Source organism: Odocoileus virginianus, chromosome 3 (genome assembly GCF_023699985.2).
Source record: "Odocoileus virginianus isolate 20LAN1187 ecotype Illinois chromosome 3, Ovbor_1.2, whole genome shotgun sequence".
NCBI classification, from domain to species: domain Eukaryota; kingdom Metazoa; phylum Chordata; class Mammalia; order Artiodactyla; family Cervidae; genus Odocoileus; species Odocoileus virginianus.
Window position 1 is genome coordinate 84,277,829 of NC_069676.1, and position 14,556 is coordinate 84,292,384.

The 14,556-nt window shown below is 40.1% G+C and overlaps 1 long non-coding RNA gene across 8 annotated transcripts in view; it reads right to left on the reverse strand.

Moving 5' to 3' along the window:
* The window catches only part of LOC110130695 (uncharacterized), an 871,740-nt gene extending 862,937 nt beyond the window's left edge, over positions 1–8,803 (reverse strand). For 7 of the 8 annotated variants that reach the window (XR_011486989.1, XR_011486993.1, XR_011486995.1 and 4 more), the window contains exons 1-2: positions 8,042–8,803; positions 7,835–7,941 (exon numbers count right to left, since the gene is read on the reverse strand). This is a non-coding gene — a long non-coding RNA (uncharacterized lncRNA). Of the gene's footprint in view, positions 1–4,950; positions 4,999–7,834; positions 7,942–8,041 lie in introns of all 8 variants that reach the window. The other variant, XR_011486996.1, reaches the window with a different exon arrangement.
* Between the last annotated feature and the right edge of the window lie 5,753 nt (positions 8,804–14,556).

Below are 14,556 nucleotides of genomic sequence, written 5' to 3' on the forward strand. Positions count from 1 at the left end.
ATGGAAATACAAAAACCCTCGAATAGCCAAAGTAATCCTGAGAAAGAAGAATGGAACTGGAGGAATCAATCTGCCTGACTTCAGACTATACTACAAAGCCACAGTCATCAAGACAGTATGGTACTGGCACAAAGACAGAAATATAGATCAATGGAACAGAATAGAAAGCCCAGAGATAAATCCACGAACCTATGGTCACCTTATCTTCGACAAAGGAGGCAAGGATATACAACGGAAAAAAGACAACCTCTTTAACAAGTGGTTCTGGGAAAACTGGTCAACCACCTGTAAAAGAATGAAACTAGAACACTTTCTAACACCATACACAAAAATAAACTCAAAATGGATTAAAGATCTAAATGTAAGACCAGAAACTATAAAACTCCTAGAGGAGAACATAGGCAAAACACTCTCCGACATAAATCACAGCAGGATCCTCTATGACCCACATCCCAGAATTTCAGAAATAAAAGCAAAAATAAACGAATGGGACCTAATGAAACTTAAAAGCTTTTGCACAACAAAGGAAACTATAAGCAAGGTGAAAAGACAGCCCTCAGATTGGGAGAAAATAATAGCAAACGAAGCAACAAAGGATTAATCTCAAAAATATACAAGCAACTCCTCCAGCTCAACTCCAGAAAAATAAATGACCCAATCAAAAAATGGGCCAAAGAACTAAACAGACATTTCTCCAAGGAAGACATACAGATGGCTAACAAACACATGAAAAGCTCAACATCACTCATTATCAGAGAAATGCAAATCAAAACCACAATGAGGTACCATTATAAGCCAGTCAGGATGGCTGCTATCCAAAAGTCTACAAGCAATAAATGCTGGAGAGGGTGTGGAGAAAAGGGAACCCTCTTACACTGTTGGTGGGAATGCAAATTAGTACAGCCGCTATGGAAAACAGTATGGAGATTTCTTAAAAAACTGGAAATAGAACTGCCGTATGACCCACCAATAACACTTCTGGGCATACACAGCAAGGAAACCAGATCTGAAAGAGACACGTGCACCCCAATGTTCATCGCAGCACTGTTTATAATAGCCAGGACATGGAAGCAACCCAGATGCCCATCAGCAGACGAATGGATGAGGAAGCTGTGGTACATATACACCATGGAATATTACTCAGCCATTAAAAAGAATTCATTTGAATCATTTCTAATGAGATGGATGAAACTGGAGCCCATTATACAGAGTGAAGTAAGCCAGAAAGATAAAGACCATTACAGTATACTAACACATATATATGGACTTTAGAAAGATGGTAACGATAACCCTATATGCAAAACAGAAAAAGAGACTCAGATGTATAGAACAGACTTGTGGACTCTGGGAGAAGGCGAGGGTGGGATGTTTCAAGAGAACAGCATTGAAACATGTATATTATCTAGGGTGAAACAGATAACCAGCCCAGGTTGGGTACATGAGACAAGTGCCCGGGCCTGGTGCACTGGGAAGACCCAGAGGGATCGGGTGGAGAGGGAGGTGGGAGGGGGGACTGGGATGGGGAATACATGTAAATCCATGGCTAATTCATTTCAATGTATAACAAAAACTACTGTAATGATGTAAAGTAATTAGCCTCCAACTAAAAAAAAAAAAAAAAAGACATAAGAAGAAAAGAAAGGAAGAAAAGAAAGATGAAGTGCAAAGGAGGAGGGGAAAAGCGAGGGGGAGGAGAAGGGAAGAGAGGGGGAGGAGGAGGGGAGAGAGAGGGAGGAGGAGGGGGGAGAGAGAGGGAGGAGGAGGGGAGAGAGAGGGGTAGAGAAAGAGGAGGAATCGAGGAAGGATAGGTAGGCAACAAGAGACATATATGGTTCACAAAACCTAAAACATTTACTATTTAGCCCTTTACATTAAAAGTTACTTGATCCCTAAGCCAAATGAAGCATCCAAATGTTCTTTTCACTTGTTCACGCATGTAAATGGCCTGGCACTTAGCAGATATTCAATTACTGTTAGTTTTCACTACCACTCTCCTAAATTTTACCTTCCCCAAGATTGTGATACAATACATAAAACTACCAAATGAAGTATGCAAATATTACATAATATCATATTTTTACACCTATCAGTTCAGTTGCTCAGTCATGTCTGACTCATTGCGACCCCATGGACTGAAACACACCAGGCATCCCTGTCCATCGCCAACTCAAACTTATGTCCATTGAGTCGGTAATGCCATCCAACCCTCTTATCCTCTGTTGTCCCCTTCTCCTCCCTCCTTCAATCTTTCCCAGCATCAGTCTTTTCCAGTGACTCAGTTCTTCACATCAGGTGGCCAAAGTATTGGAGTTTCAGCTCCAGCATCAGTCCTTCCAATTAATATTCTTGACTGATTTTCCTTTAGAATTGACTGCTTCGATCTCCTTGCAGTCCAAGGGACTCTCAAGAGTCTTCTCCAACACCACAGTTCAAAAGCATCAATTCTTCAGCGCTCTTTATAGTCCAACTATAGCTTTCTTTATAGTCCAACTCTCACATCCATACATGACTACTGGAAAAACCATAGCTTTGACCAGACGGACCTTTGACAGTAAATTCTCTATATTCATCAAGAGATTGTGTTGCATTGTTAATAGTTAAAAGCACTAGTTCTAGAACTAGTCTGCTTGGGATCCAGTCCTTATCACTCACTAGCTGTGTGACCTTTTTATGCCTCATTTTCCTAAGTTGGAAATAATTATTCATAGTACCTACCTCACTGGCTTGACAAGATGGTTAAATGAGTAAATGTAAAGTACTTCAAATTAGTGCCTAATACATGGTAAACAAATTAATGAAGTTTATCATATCTCTGATTTACAATTTTCTAAAATGTTTAAGTATCAATCCAGACTCATTCTAATGTTGGTAGGGATGTGTAATCATTCAAAAATGCTCACAGCTGTGGAGAAAAGGTCATAATGGTCCCAATACTACAAATTTTATCTAACTGATCACTGAAATACTCACTTAGGTTTTTAGCACATTGTTCTTAAGCAGTAATGGTTCAGGATTGGTGTTGGTTTGGCCAAAATGTTCATTCAAGTTTTTCTGTCACATCTTACAGAAAAGCCCTAATGAATTTTTCAGTCAACCCAAAAAAAACATCCTTCATTGCCGACCAGTTCTCAAACTGTGGGCACGGGGAAAGAAACAAGACTAAAAGAGTATCCAAAGAAATTGTTACTCTGTTTTCTCCTTCATTGGTTTAGATGATAATCTGTCACTACTAAAGAACAAGAAATATCCCCTAGAGCATTGCTTTTGACCCTTCTAAACTTCCTTTTTTTCTCTAGCTTTATTTTTAGACAGATATCAAACAGGAAATTCCACTCCACTAAGAAATGGTGAACTTTCTAGCTAAGACTGGAGGGTGGGACCCAATGGGAAATCAGTAATGAAGAATGAACCAGGGGCGTTGGGGAGGGGAAGGGTGAATGGATATGGGTAAAACAAGAGGCCATTTCTATTTTATTTACCCTACTAGGAGTGAAACCAGTAGCTTCCGTTTATCCCTAAGGAATAACTTTTAAAAACCAGACCAGTCGATTTCAGCCAAAATTCAAAAATCAACAGACTGGCAAGACTACTGATCAGATATAGCCGCAGAACTGTTCTAATGCCCCAACACCGGATGGATGAGAGTGTGTAGGTACGAAGACATAGCAATGATTTGCCACTTACTGCTAAGTGTTGCCAAATGTGCCTTAAGTACCTCATGTACCGGAAATACACTGCAAATTACCTTCCTTATGTTGTGAATAGGAACAGAAGCTTTTTCTTCCTTTCCTGTTTATATTATCGATCACTGCATATTCAAATCCACCTCTTCTGCCTCGTGAGAAACTGATGTATAGGATATACTTTACAACACTTTGTACCTTTTGGATTTGAAACTGTAAGATGCCACATGTGACCTTTCTGAATGAGTGTATTAGCCTAAATGTAGGTTCAACTTAAGCCAGGAAATATGAAATTTCATACAACTAAAATTTTCACAAATTATTTTGAGATTCTCAAAGATAGCATTATATTATGGATTAATGAATCAACTGTAAACATAATTCTACAGATCAGTATTACTAAGGATCTCTAGTATTGGTTTCTGTAGTGTCAAAGATGTGGGTATAGTAATACCCCAAACTGAGAGGTGAGAATTTTTGGTAAAGCAAAACAAAAAAGGTAAAAAACTTTTACACACTTCCATTACCAAACTGGCAAGCTCACGTAACAGAGACTGACCTGCTGATTATAAGACACCTTTGTACAAAGATAATGATTAACAAATGATTTAATACTATGAAAGCTTTCTAAAAATTTTAATCTACTAAAAATCATCAAAAACTAAACTGCTGTCTTAGTCTGTACTTTTAATTATATTTAACTCTGTTTTAGCCAAGTAATATATGCTTAAACAACTGCACCAGGGTAAAAATATATACACACACACATATATGTACACATGTACATGTGTCTATATACATGACTCCCTTCCACGACAGACACAATAACAGAGAAAACTACATATTACTACATAGTTTATTGCATCTTTCCCAAAATTTCAATACAATATAGGAATATATATTCTTTTTCAAAACACAAATGGAAGTATCTTCTTTATTTTGCTTTTTTCACTTAATATTTTTGGATTAAATTCACATCTAATCCTAGTGGCTGTACAAGCTTTTCAATCTAGTGTTCAAATCTTAAAATCTGAATTCCATAATACTACACAAAGTGTTATTCCTAGAGCATCTTCTACCTATTCAACATACATTAAGTTAAAAAAAAAAAAAAACCTGGTTGGTCAGACACGTATGAGAAACACTTGGTTAAAAAGGTAAATAGCCTTCTTTCTTGCTGAGCTTCCCAGATTCCTGAATGTGCTAATTTAATCAGTGATTCATTACCTTTCACCAGGTGGTGCAGTGGTAAATATGAATAACCCACCTGCCGAGGCAGGAGATGCGTATCTGATCCCTGGGTTGGGAAGATCCCCTGGAGGAAGAAATGGCAACCTGCTTCAGTATTCTTGCCTGGGAAATCCCATGGGCACAGGAGCCTGGCAGCTATAGCTCATGGGGTTGCAAAAAGACATACAAACAATTGAGCACACTCACGCATGCACGTGCACACACACACACACACACACATCTTATGAAGTTATTTAGGCAAGAAGTTTTCTCGCAGAGGAGCACCTTTTAAGGTTGGTATTCCAAAGAACAAACTTTGAGAACTGCTCAGCTGCAGCATCTAGTTTAATTATCCTAAAAAGACTGGCAGAGGAGTTGTACTGTGACCATTTTATAAGATAAAGAAGCTGAAACCACAAAGTTTAAGTAACTTTCCTATAGTCACCAGCTGGAAGTGGCAGAACTGGTATTAATCCACCAAATATATCCTCTTCTCCCTATACCACTCAGAGCTCATCATCCTTTTAGCATCACTAGGCACTAATGATAGTAAAGAAATATCCCTTGTCTTTATCCTATGAGGCTGAGCTTAAAAACACTCTGATAGGGTAAGTCTAGAATATCAGAAGAGCCAAAAGCACCCTACATCTAAAGCATGCAACAGAATTTCAGAGAGGGAAGAAATGATTGTGGACATGAGTCCAGGAAAGGATGATCTATATGACTTAAGGTAGGTTAATTACAACTCTCTATGTTCAGTTTTTTTCTGCTACAAATCAAAGATGATGCCCGTCTGGTAGTATGTCAAAGAAGATCAAATTAAGGCACTTACACACAAATTGACTTCTCAAACAATATTAGTTCTTATTGCCATCTCCCATAATTCCCAATTTCTTTCCACCTTTAACTTTTACATTAGTTGAAAAGAATTAACCATTTAGCAGAAAACTATTTCTTTTTGCCGTGATTCACACAAACTTCTAGCTTCCTAGAATTCAAAAGTGCCAAATCTTATAAAAATACTTCTCTAAATAAAAATTCAAAAACATTTTTGAAGATTTCTAAGTCAAAAGTATAAATATTTTCAAAATAACTGTCAAGCCTTGTAATTTCGGCTCACAGATTAGAAAATGGAAATAAGACCAGTCATAGGGAAAAATAATAGCATGGTCCTCAGATGATGAAGATGGAAGAAGGAAGGTCAGGAAGTGGCCTGAAGTAACAGTAAGGAAGACACTGACTTCTCTCCTCTCTCTCATTAAGCTGATGTGGAAGGTAAGGAGTGGATGGGTGGACACAGGAGATGTCTATTGGCAAGGGCAGCAGAAAACAGGTATCACTCTCTCCATTAACTTGCACTGTTTAATTTCAGAATTCACCTGCAGTCATGGCTTTCTCTAATCACATCTACAGCCCAAGGAATAACAAAATTAGGAGACACTCAGTTTCCAGCCTCTGCTACTTAACCTATCTCCTGATATCTTTGGAATTTCTGACACCATCTCCTCTTCCTTGCTATGATCTCCGGGCTTTGGGAGTTGGTTGCTGTTTTTCTTTTGCCACTAAGTCGTGTCTGACTCTTTGCAACCCCATGGGCTAGAGCCCTTCAGGCTCCTCTGTTCGTGGGATTTCCCAGGCAAGAATACTGGAGTGGGTTGCCATTTCCTCCTCTGGGGGATCTTCCTGACCCAGGGATCAAACCCTCCTCTCTGGCATTAGATTCTTTACCACTGAGCCACCAGGGCTTTGGCAGAGCTAACTATTTCTTGGACTAGCAGGCCTTTTGCTCCAGAAAAATGCAATGTCCCCTAGTAAATTTCTATAGGAACATGCCATTATTCAACCTCATTGCATACTGCCCTGCTCAGTACTTAGTTTTTGTTTGTTTGTTTACAGGGCCCATCTCCAACTCACCCTCACCCCATTAGACCTAAACACTTTAAATGGAGGAACCAAGTTGCAGCTCACATTTTTTAATCATTAACAATTTTCTCATCCTGAATTTTTAGCTAAAGTTTTATAAAACATTTAATTATCCATTTCTTATTTTAGTAATTACACCAAGCACATCTTATGCACCAATTTATACCTTCTATTGCCTTCACCTCTTATTCCAACAACCTCAGCACCAGCTGGTTCTAGGCAGGCTTCAACCACATTGGCACTGATGCAACCTGGTAAGTTTTCACTGTAAGCATGGGAGAGGAAAGCCAGCGGGTAAATGTCTCCTCCATTCTTCCCCCCATCGGCTCTGAGATAGATTTCACAGGTTTCTTAGAAGGGCCTATAGATTGAAAACCCACTGCCTGCTGGCAAGACCAACTGGATAACTCATAACTGTATCGATTCTCCCTTCTTCCTATTTCACTCCTCTGTCCTTGTCTTTGGCTGCCTAAGCCCCAATAAACATTCCCAAACAAACAACTCTCACAAAAGTCTCAGGCTCTGCTTTTGAGGGCAAGCTGATGAATTGATCAGGGTCCTAAAGGGAAACAGAAACCATGCTAAAAATCTGAAGAGAGAAAATGTAACAAAGAATGCAATGTTTAGCTTTTTAACAGAGGATTAACTACAAAGGAGAAAGAGGTAAAGGTAAAAACCATGAGTACATCAGATAAAGGAAGCAGCCAGCAATTTCGAGAGCTAAGACAGTGTCCAAAGAAGGAAGAAATTTGGAAGAGGTCTCTCCCCCAGACTGAAAGTCAAACCTTATTAACAAGAGCGTGGCCATGAGCCCTGGACAGCTGAGGAATCTGCCAGAGGGCCAACAGGTGGTTTCCTACAAACCAGCCCTGCTGGGGGCTCTGAGACGCCAGGAAGACTCTGCGAAGCTGTGCCCCAGGGGTTCTGGAGAGACCCTCCAGGAAGCACCACTGCTGCTGGCTAAACTGGCCAGGAAGTCAGGGTATGGTCAAACTCACCCGGAAAGCACCTTTTTCCCAACAAAGCTTCACGTTGCACCAACTGGCCAAGAAAAATGTCTGCAGGTTCCCACTCCAGCTCTACGAGGCAGGGCAAAGCTGGTGGGCTGGAAAAAAGCAAGGCCGTAAGTGGTTAAGTAGCACGCAAGGCAAAGGCCCCAACTACTAATGATGGGCAAACCTCATTCTTCCCCCCAGGGAACTTACCAAAACCGGCAGGACAGAGAAGCTCAGGCATGGGCCTGTTTCCTTCCAGTATCTGCCCAAACCAGATCCTCTTTTCTTCCATCTTCCCAGCTTCTAGCCTTCTTTGCTTGTAGGACTCGCATCTGCCACTCACAGGCCGGGCCAGCGAATGAGCTTCTCCACCAGGAACAGGCATCCAACATCTCCCTTTTCCTCCCACTTTCACTTAGAACGAACTCTTCAGGTAAGGTGTTACCCAGATTCTCTGAGTCCAAAGCGCCGTAGGCGGTCTTGAAATACGCTAATCAACAGGCCCGGCCTGTAACCAGCCTTCACTGGCCAAGCTCACTTGAATTGTTTTCACAGAAAACCATCCTCCTAGCAGCACTAACGTGATGTTTCCCTGAGCTGTTTTTCAGAGCCCTGGAGTCAGCAGCTCCCACTTCCAGCTCCCGCCAGTTAAGACTGGTGAGGACCATGGACCCTCCAACCACAGCGCATGAGCAAGTGTCTGCTCCTCGACCTTCTGACGTCAGAGGGCTGAGACCTGCCAGGCTCGGAATGTGCTGGAGCCAGGCACCTGTAGCCGAGTTGCACCTGTGCAGGATGACTGTCTCACCTTTTTCCTATCTCCAATTACTTTCTCCAAGTTCCCCACACCTCAGCTTTATCACATAAATGTCCTGAGCCTCCGGGAAGGTGGATCTGAGGTCTGTTCTCTCAGCTCCTCACTTGGCTGCTTGTGAAGAAACCCTTCTCTGATGCAAACTTCTGTGTCTCAACGTTTGGCTTGCTGCGCGTTGGGAAAACAAGTCTGGTTCAGTTAGCAGTCTCATCCTATCAACTTCTTTCTCATTCAATAAAGTCATCAAAATAATTGATGGACTTTGGAATAGTGACCTCAGCGGTGAAAACGCTGCCAAAGTCCTGTTATGGAGAACATTCGTTTTGGCGTCAGACAAACCAGTGCTAAAATTCTGGCTCTGGCAAATGCTAATTGTGTGTTGTTCATATATAGATTTTTAACCTTACTCTTCTGTAAATTGGAGATTTTTTTTTTCATAAAGTTATTTTAAGAATTATGAAAACAAGATGCATTTGTTCACCCAACAAATATTTATTGAGCACAACTATGTGCCAGAAATTTTCCTAAACACAGAAAGGTACTGTATGTAAACATCTGGTTCGTGATTGAAGCTTAATATAAAAGAATTTCCTTTCCTTTTCCTTCCCTTTATGATTGTGAACATTGCCCACAGTAAGTGAACAACAAAATTTACTTATCACTATTCTGCTTATTTGTATTTCTTTGTCATATAAGAAGCACAAACTAAAGATCTCTAAAAATTACATTCATATACTAGCATTATTAGGACTCATTCCTCTAAGGATACCCAGGAGGCTTTTTTCATAAAGGTGTTTGGAATATTCATTATTGGTATGAAATTTGCCAACACAGAAAAGTATCTCAGAGAAGCCGCTGTGTGTGATTAAGATCACTGTTAGTGGGCACACATGCTTTCTATTTCACCCATTATAAATAATAGTACACATGGCAAATATCTCTGACATTCTTTATATTTCAAAGATTTTTGTAAGCATGAAACATTAACATTTTACATATGGGTATGGAGAGGTTGAATCATTTGCCCAAGGTCACTCAGTATATCAGTGACATAATTACTAGCTAAACTCTTGGTTTCCTATGTCCTGGTCCTCCTGCCTCTTCCCTCTCCTTGAGAAAATATTCGCCTACGGTGATGCCTACTTGCCTTTTACTCAAGAAAGTACACTGGAAAAAAACATATAACTTGTATTTTTCCCCAAAATCAAATTAATCAGAAAATAAAATTAAAGTGCATTTATTTAGCAGAAAGCAACTCTTTCCATTAATGAGAATTTTATTGAATATAATAAAATATTTCAGGCAATTCTTTTCTTCATTTTTTTTTCTCTTCCTTTCTCAGATTTATTGAAAAGCATTTTTATTAGTGCAATAATAGGCTCTGGGACATGCAATTATATTGAGATGCTGACACTTTTCTGTTAGTTGCAGCCTTTGGCCTGAGGCCAAACACCGAACCCAAGCATATGAGTTTCTCTGCAAGCAGTCCTGGCATGCCACTTGCCTGCGTTTGTCCTTACAGCAACCTTCAATTTCACCCAATATAGAGAGAATTAACTAATTTTTCCCTGCCATTACAAGTGATCCAAATGGGTACTTCCATCTCACTTTTAGGGAAAACAAAAAATTCCTTATAAAATTTTTGGAGGATGCAATTAAGGACAGACCTGTTAGATTTTGATTTCAGTTTCATGTGGGGAAACACCATAAAGGGTGTCATTACTTTGTGAGTCATTTACAAACATGAAATGCAAATACTTGTGCCTTTGTCATGAGTTTTTTTATAGCTTTCACTTTTGTACATTTTTTTATTGCAAATCCTCCTCTTTCCAAACTCCAAACATTTCAGAGTAAAAGTGTAGATATGGTCTATAAATAAAATACAGATCCAAACCTCTGGAACTCTTTTTTTTTCCTCAGGCAAGGAAAACCAACCTTAGAAAAAAGAAACTATCAGAGGATGCTTCTGAATCCACTCCCATTTTTTGTTTAAAGACGCTGTGTTCCAATATTAAAGAAGTTAAATCTCCTATCTTTGCTAGATTCTGTGCCATAGATTACTTTCCCACACATATCCCACCCTCCTTCTTGGAAATGCTGTGTTGTTAGAAAAACCCACATACAAACTTTAAAACGTTTGCTTTTCAGTTAGATGTGAAGAATGAGAAAACACAAACAACTAGACTATGCCCTCTGAAGATGTCTCTGGCCCAAATGTGAACAAAAACAAAGGTTCCTGCCATCCCTAGGCATGCCCAGCAATGTACTGATGACCTTCAACTCCTACAGGTTAACTATTTCAGCAAACCTTGGCAGTGTTTTGGGCTTCACTTCCTCATCCAGGAAGCCGAGTCTAGAAACACTAGTTCTTCTAAATTGGTCGTGAAACACTGCTGGGAGGGGTGCAGATCCCTCACATGTCTTGAACTACAGCCCGTCAGCACTAACCATATCCCCTTTTGTTCCTCATTGCTAGGGTATCCATGGTTTCCTGGGGCCATTGAAGTCCTATGGGATTTTCCAGGCAAGAATACTGGAGTGGGTTGCCGTTTCCTTCTCCAGTGGATCTTCCCGACCCAGGGATTGAACCCTGGTCTCCAGTGCAGCAGGCAGCCTCCTGCATTGCAGGCGGATTCTTGACCGACTGAGACACCCAGGATACCCTACTGATCACCAAATCAACTCCATCTTAGCATCACATGGAGCTAGGATGGAGGAACAAGAACTGCTTGGGGGACAGGAATGGGAAAGGACCTGGTTAATAGGCAACAAGTGAAGCCCTAAGTCACCTCTCTCTAACAGAGTGGAAGATGAGGAGCCACATCCCCACACTGATAGAGGATATTTTCTTGAGTATAATCTACACTGTTTGTGTTTTAAACCATACGTATTTGTTATTCCATTCTTTCAATATGAGCATAATACAGTCGTCAATATAAAATACAGAAATATATATAGATAATATATATATGTATCTATGTGTGTGCATGTATATATCATGCATATATATATATATGTATATATATATATATAATGATGCATTAGATTTATCACATTACCCATGGGAACCTCTCTCCTCAGTGAAGACATTCTCATGTTCTGCACCTCTCAAGAGCACATCTATATATTCCCTGGTAACACTGACTATTTACATGCCTTCTGTTATGCCTCACCGGCCCTGCCCACACACTCTGAGAATACAGATGTGGCCTCTCGCCTGCACTCTTCCTTCCATCACTGGCAAATGCATCCCTGATTCACCTTTCTGCTTCTTTAACCAGTATTCTAGCCTCCTTACATACCAATATTTTACCACCTTGTTTACATATTCTGGGCTTCTCTGGTGGCTCAGACAGTAAAGAATCTGCCTGCAATGCGGGAGACCCAGGTTCAATCCCTGGGTCGGGAAGATCCCCTGGAGAAGGAAATAGCAACACACTCCGGTATTCTTGCCTGGAGAATTCCATGGACAGAGAAGCTTGGCAGGGTACCGTCCATGGGTTGCAAAGAGTTGGACACAACTGAGCGATTAACACACTTTACATATTCTATTCATGGGTAAGATGTAATCCCCATGTAATTTTGTCCTTATAGATCCCATTCAAGTACATTGAATTTTGTTTGTCAAATTACTCTGTTTTTGTTCAGGATCCTAAAATGACATGGACAAAGACTAAATATAAGCAATTATAAATTCTCTATTAAATTAATATTTGAATAAGTATGTGGAAAACAATTGCCATGAATACCAGTAACAGTATTAATTTTGAAGCTAGAGTCAGAGAATTGTTAAGGCCATACAGATTGGGAATTACTCTATTTGAAATGCTCATTTCATCAGAATCTAGTTATATAAAACAATGCGAGGAACTTGTTGCTATTGTCCCCTAATCTATATGATGCTTTAAAAATAAACTTTGGTCACATTTTATATACAGAATGAATGAAAACTCTGCCTAATTCAGGAGTCATACAATTCATATATTACAAAGGATAGGAATATTACTGTTTACATTTTAAATGTCAACTCCAGGAGGAAATAAGAAAAATACAGATTCCTAACTTGATCTACACAACCTACTAAATTTGAATTGTTAACATTTTTTTAATGCAGAAAGAGTAGTTGCTTCAGATTTTGAACCTAAAGTGAGACATTATTGACATTTAACAGATGTTGGGTTTTTCTGTAATCCAGAAATGGACATCTAGGGCTCAAAGGTAAGGAAAAGGACAAGCTTAACACTTTTAAAGTTTGAAGAGATTTACTGATGACTGGAGAGAGACCCCCTCCTCAAGGCTCACGGTCAGCAGAGAGGAGGTCTGCCCAGGTAACCAGTGCGGTGCTACTCCTGCGTCTGCCATCTGCATTAGCCACGGCCAGGGACAAAGGGGGAAGACAGAGTCCCTGGAGTCATCAGCTTTATGAAAAATTCAGATTTCATCGTGAAAAGAGATTCTCTTGCTTCCCCCATGGGTGTGGGAAAGGCTTACCTTCCCCCTACCAGACAAAAAGAGAAAGAATCTAAGATGATCATCTATGAAGTTCAGAAGAGACTGCTTGGAGGAGACCAGAACATCACTCCTCACTGGAAGCATTTCTGAGACAACAGACATGTTCATCGGCTTCAGTGCCTAAAAGGAAGAGTGGTGAGAGATAGCAGGGGAGGAAGGGCTGACAGCTTCACGCTAGTTTTCCATCGCTCAGGTGGACACTATAAGGAGTGGCTGGGCCTGGGCTCCCAAGAGGGAGACCATCGTTCACACATGAACCCAAAAAGCAGGCAAGAGAGAGTAAGGCAGCCCTTCTCCCCCAGAGCTTTGGGAAGAGCTTAGACACACGCCCTCAAAAGAGCCAGCTTTTGCAAACAAGATCATCTGTACCATTTTTCTAGTTTCCACATATATATATTAGTATGCAATATTTGTTCTCCTTCTGACATACTTCACTCTGTAGGACACTCTCTACATATCTCATATCTACAAATGACCCAATTTCATTTCTTTTTACGGTTTAGTAATATTGTGTTGTATACATATAAAAGGGGGAAGAGAGGGGAGGAATCGGGAGGTTGAGGTTGGTACATACACATCATTAATAGTGTGTATAAAATAGATACCTAATGAGAACATACTGTATAGCTCAGGGAACTCTGTCTAATGCACTGTGGTGACTTGAATGGTAAGAAAGTCCAAAAGAGAAGGGATATATGTATATGTATGGCTGATTCATTTTGCTGTGTAGTAGAAACTAACACAACATTGTAAAGCAACTATACCCCATCAAAAACTAATTTTTTTTAAAAAGGCAACTTTTAGATACCTCCCATGCCAGGACCACTAAAATTTAAGTCAAAGAAGAAGTAATAAGTAAATGAAAACCAGTTAAGGAAGTTTCTCCTTCCTCCTAATGCTTCCACTCTCCATCTCACAATGCTAGACCCAATAAGGAGGAGGACAAGACATTCAAAACACAGTGTGAGACCCTCTCTTTCAACATGCTAGAGTGGAAAGAACAAAAGAAGAGATCTCACGCCCTTCCTCACTTCTGGTGGTCAACCCTGCTCTGGAAGCCGGCATGGTGATGCAAGTCAAATCAGTCAGTGAATTGAAGATTTTAACTAACTAGTTTGAGTCAGCCCAGAAAATTATACAATTTACCTAGGATGTGTCCAGGGTCTTGACAACCTAGACAGAAATAGCCTTAACAGTAGACTTGAAGGCAGATATTTTAATGTAAAAATCTACATGGTTGAAACACTTCAATAAATCAGATGTATTTCAAACTATGTTACAGTTGTGTTCATTTTACATGCTAGCAAGGTAATGCTCAAAATCCTTCAAGCTGGGCATCAATAGTATGCAAACTGAGAACTTCCAGATGTGCAAGCTGGATTTAGAAAAAGTAGAGGAA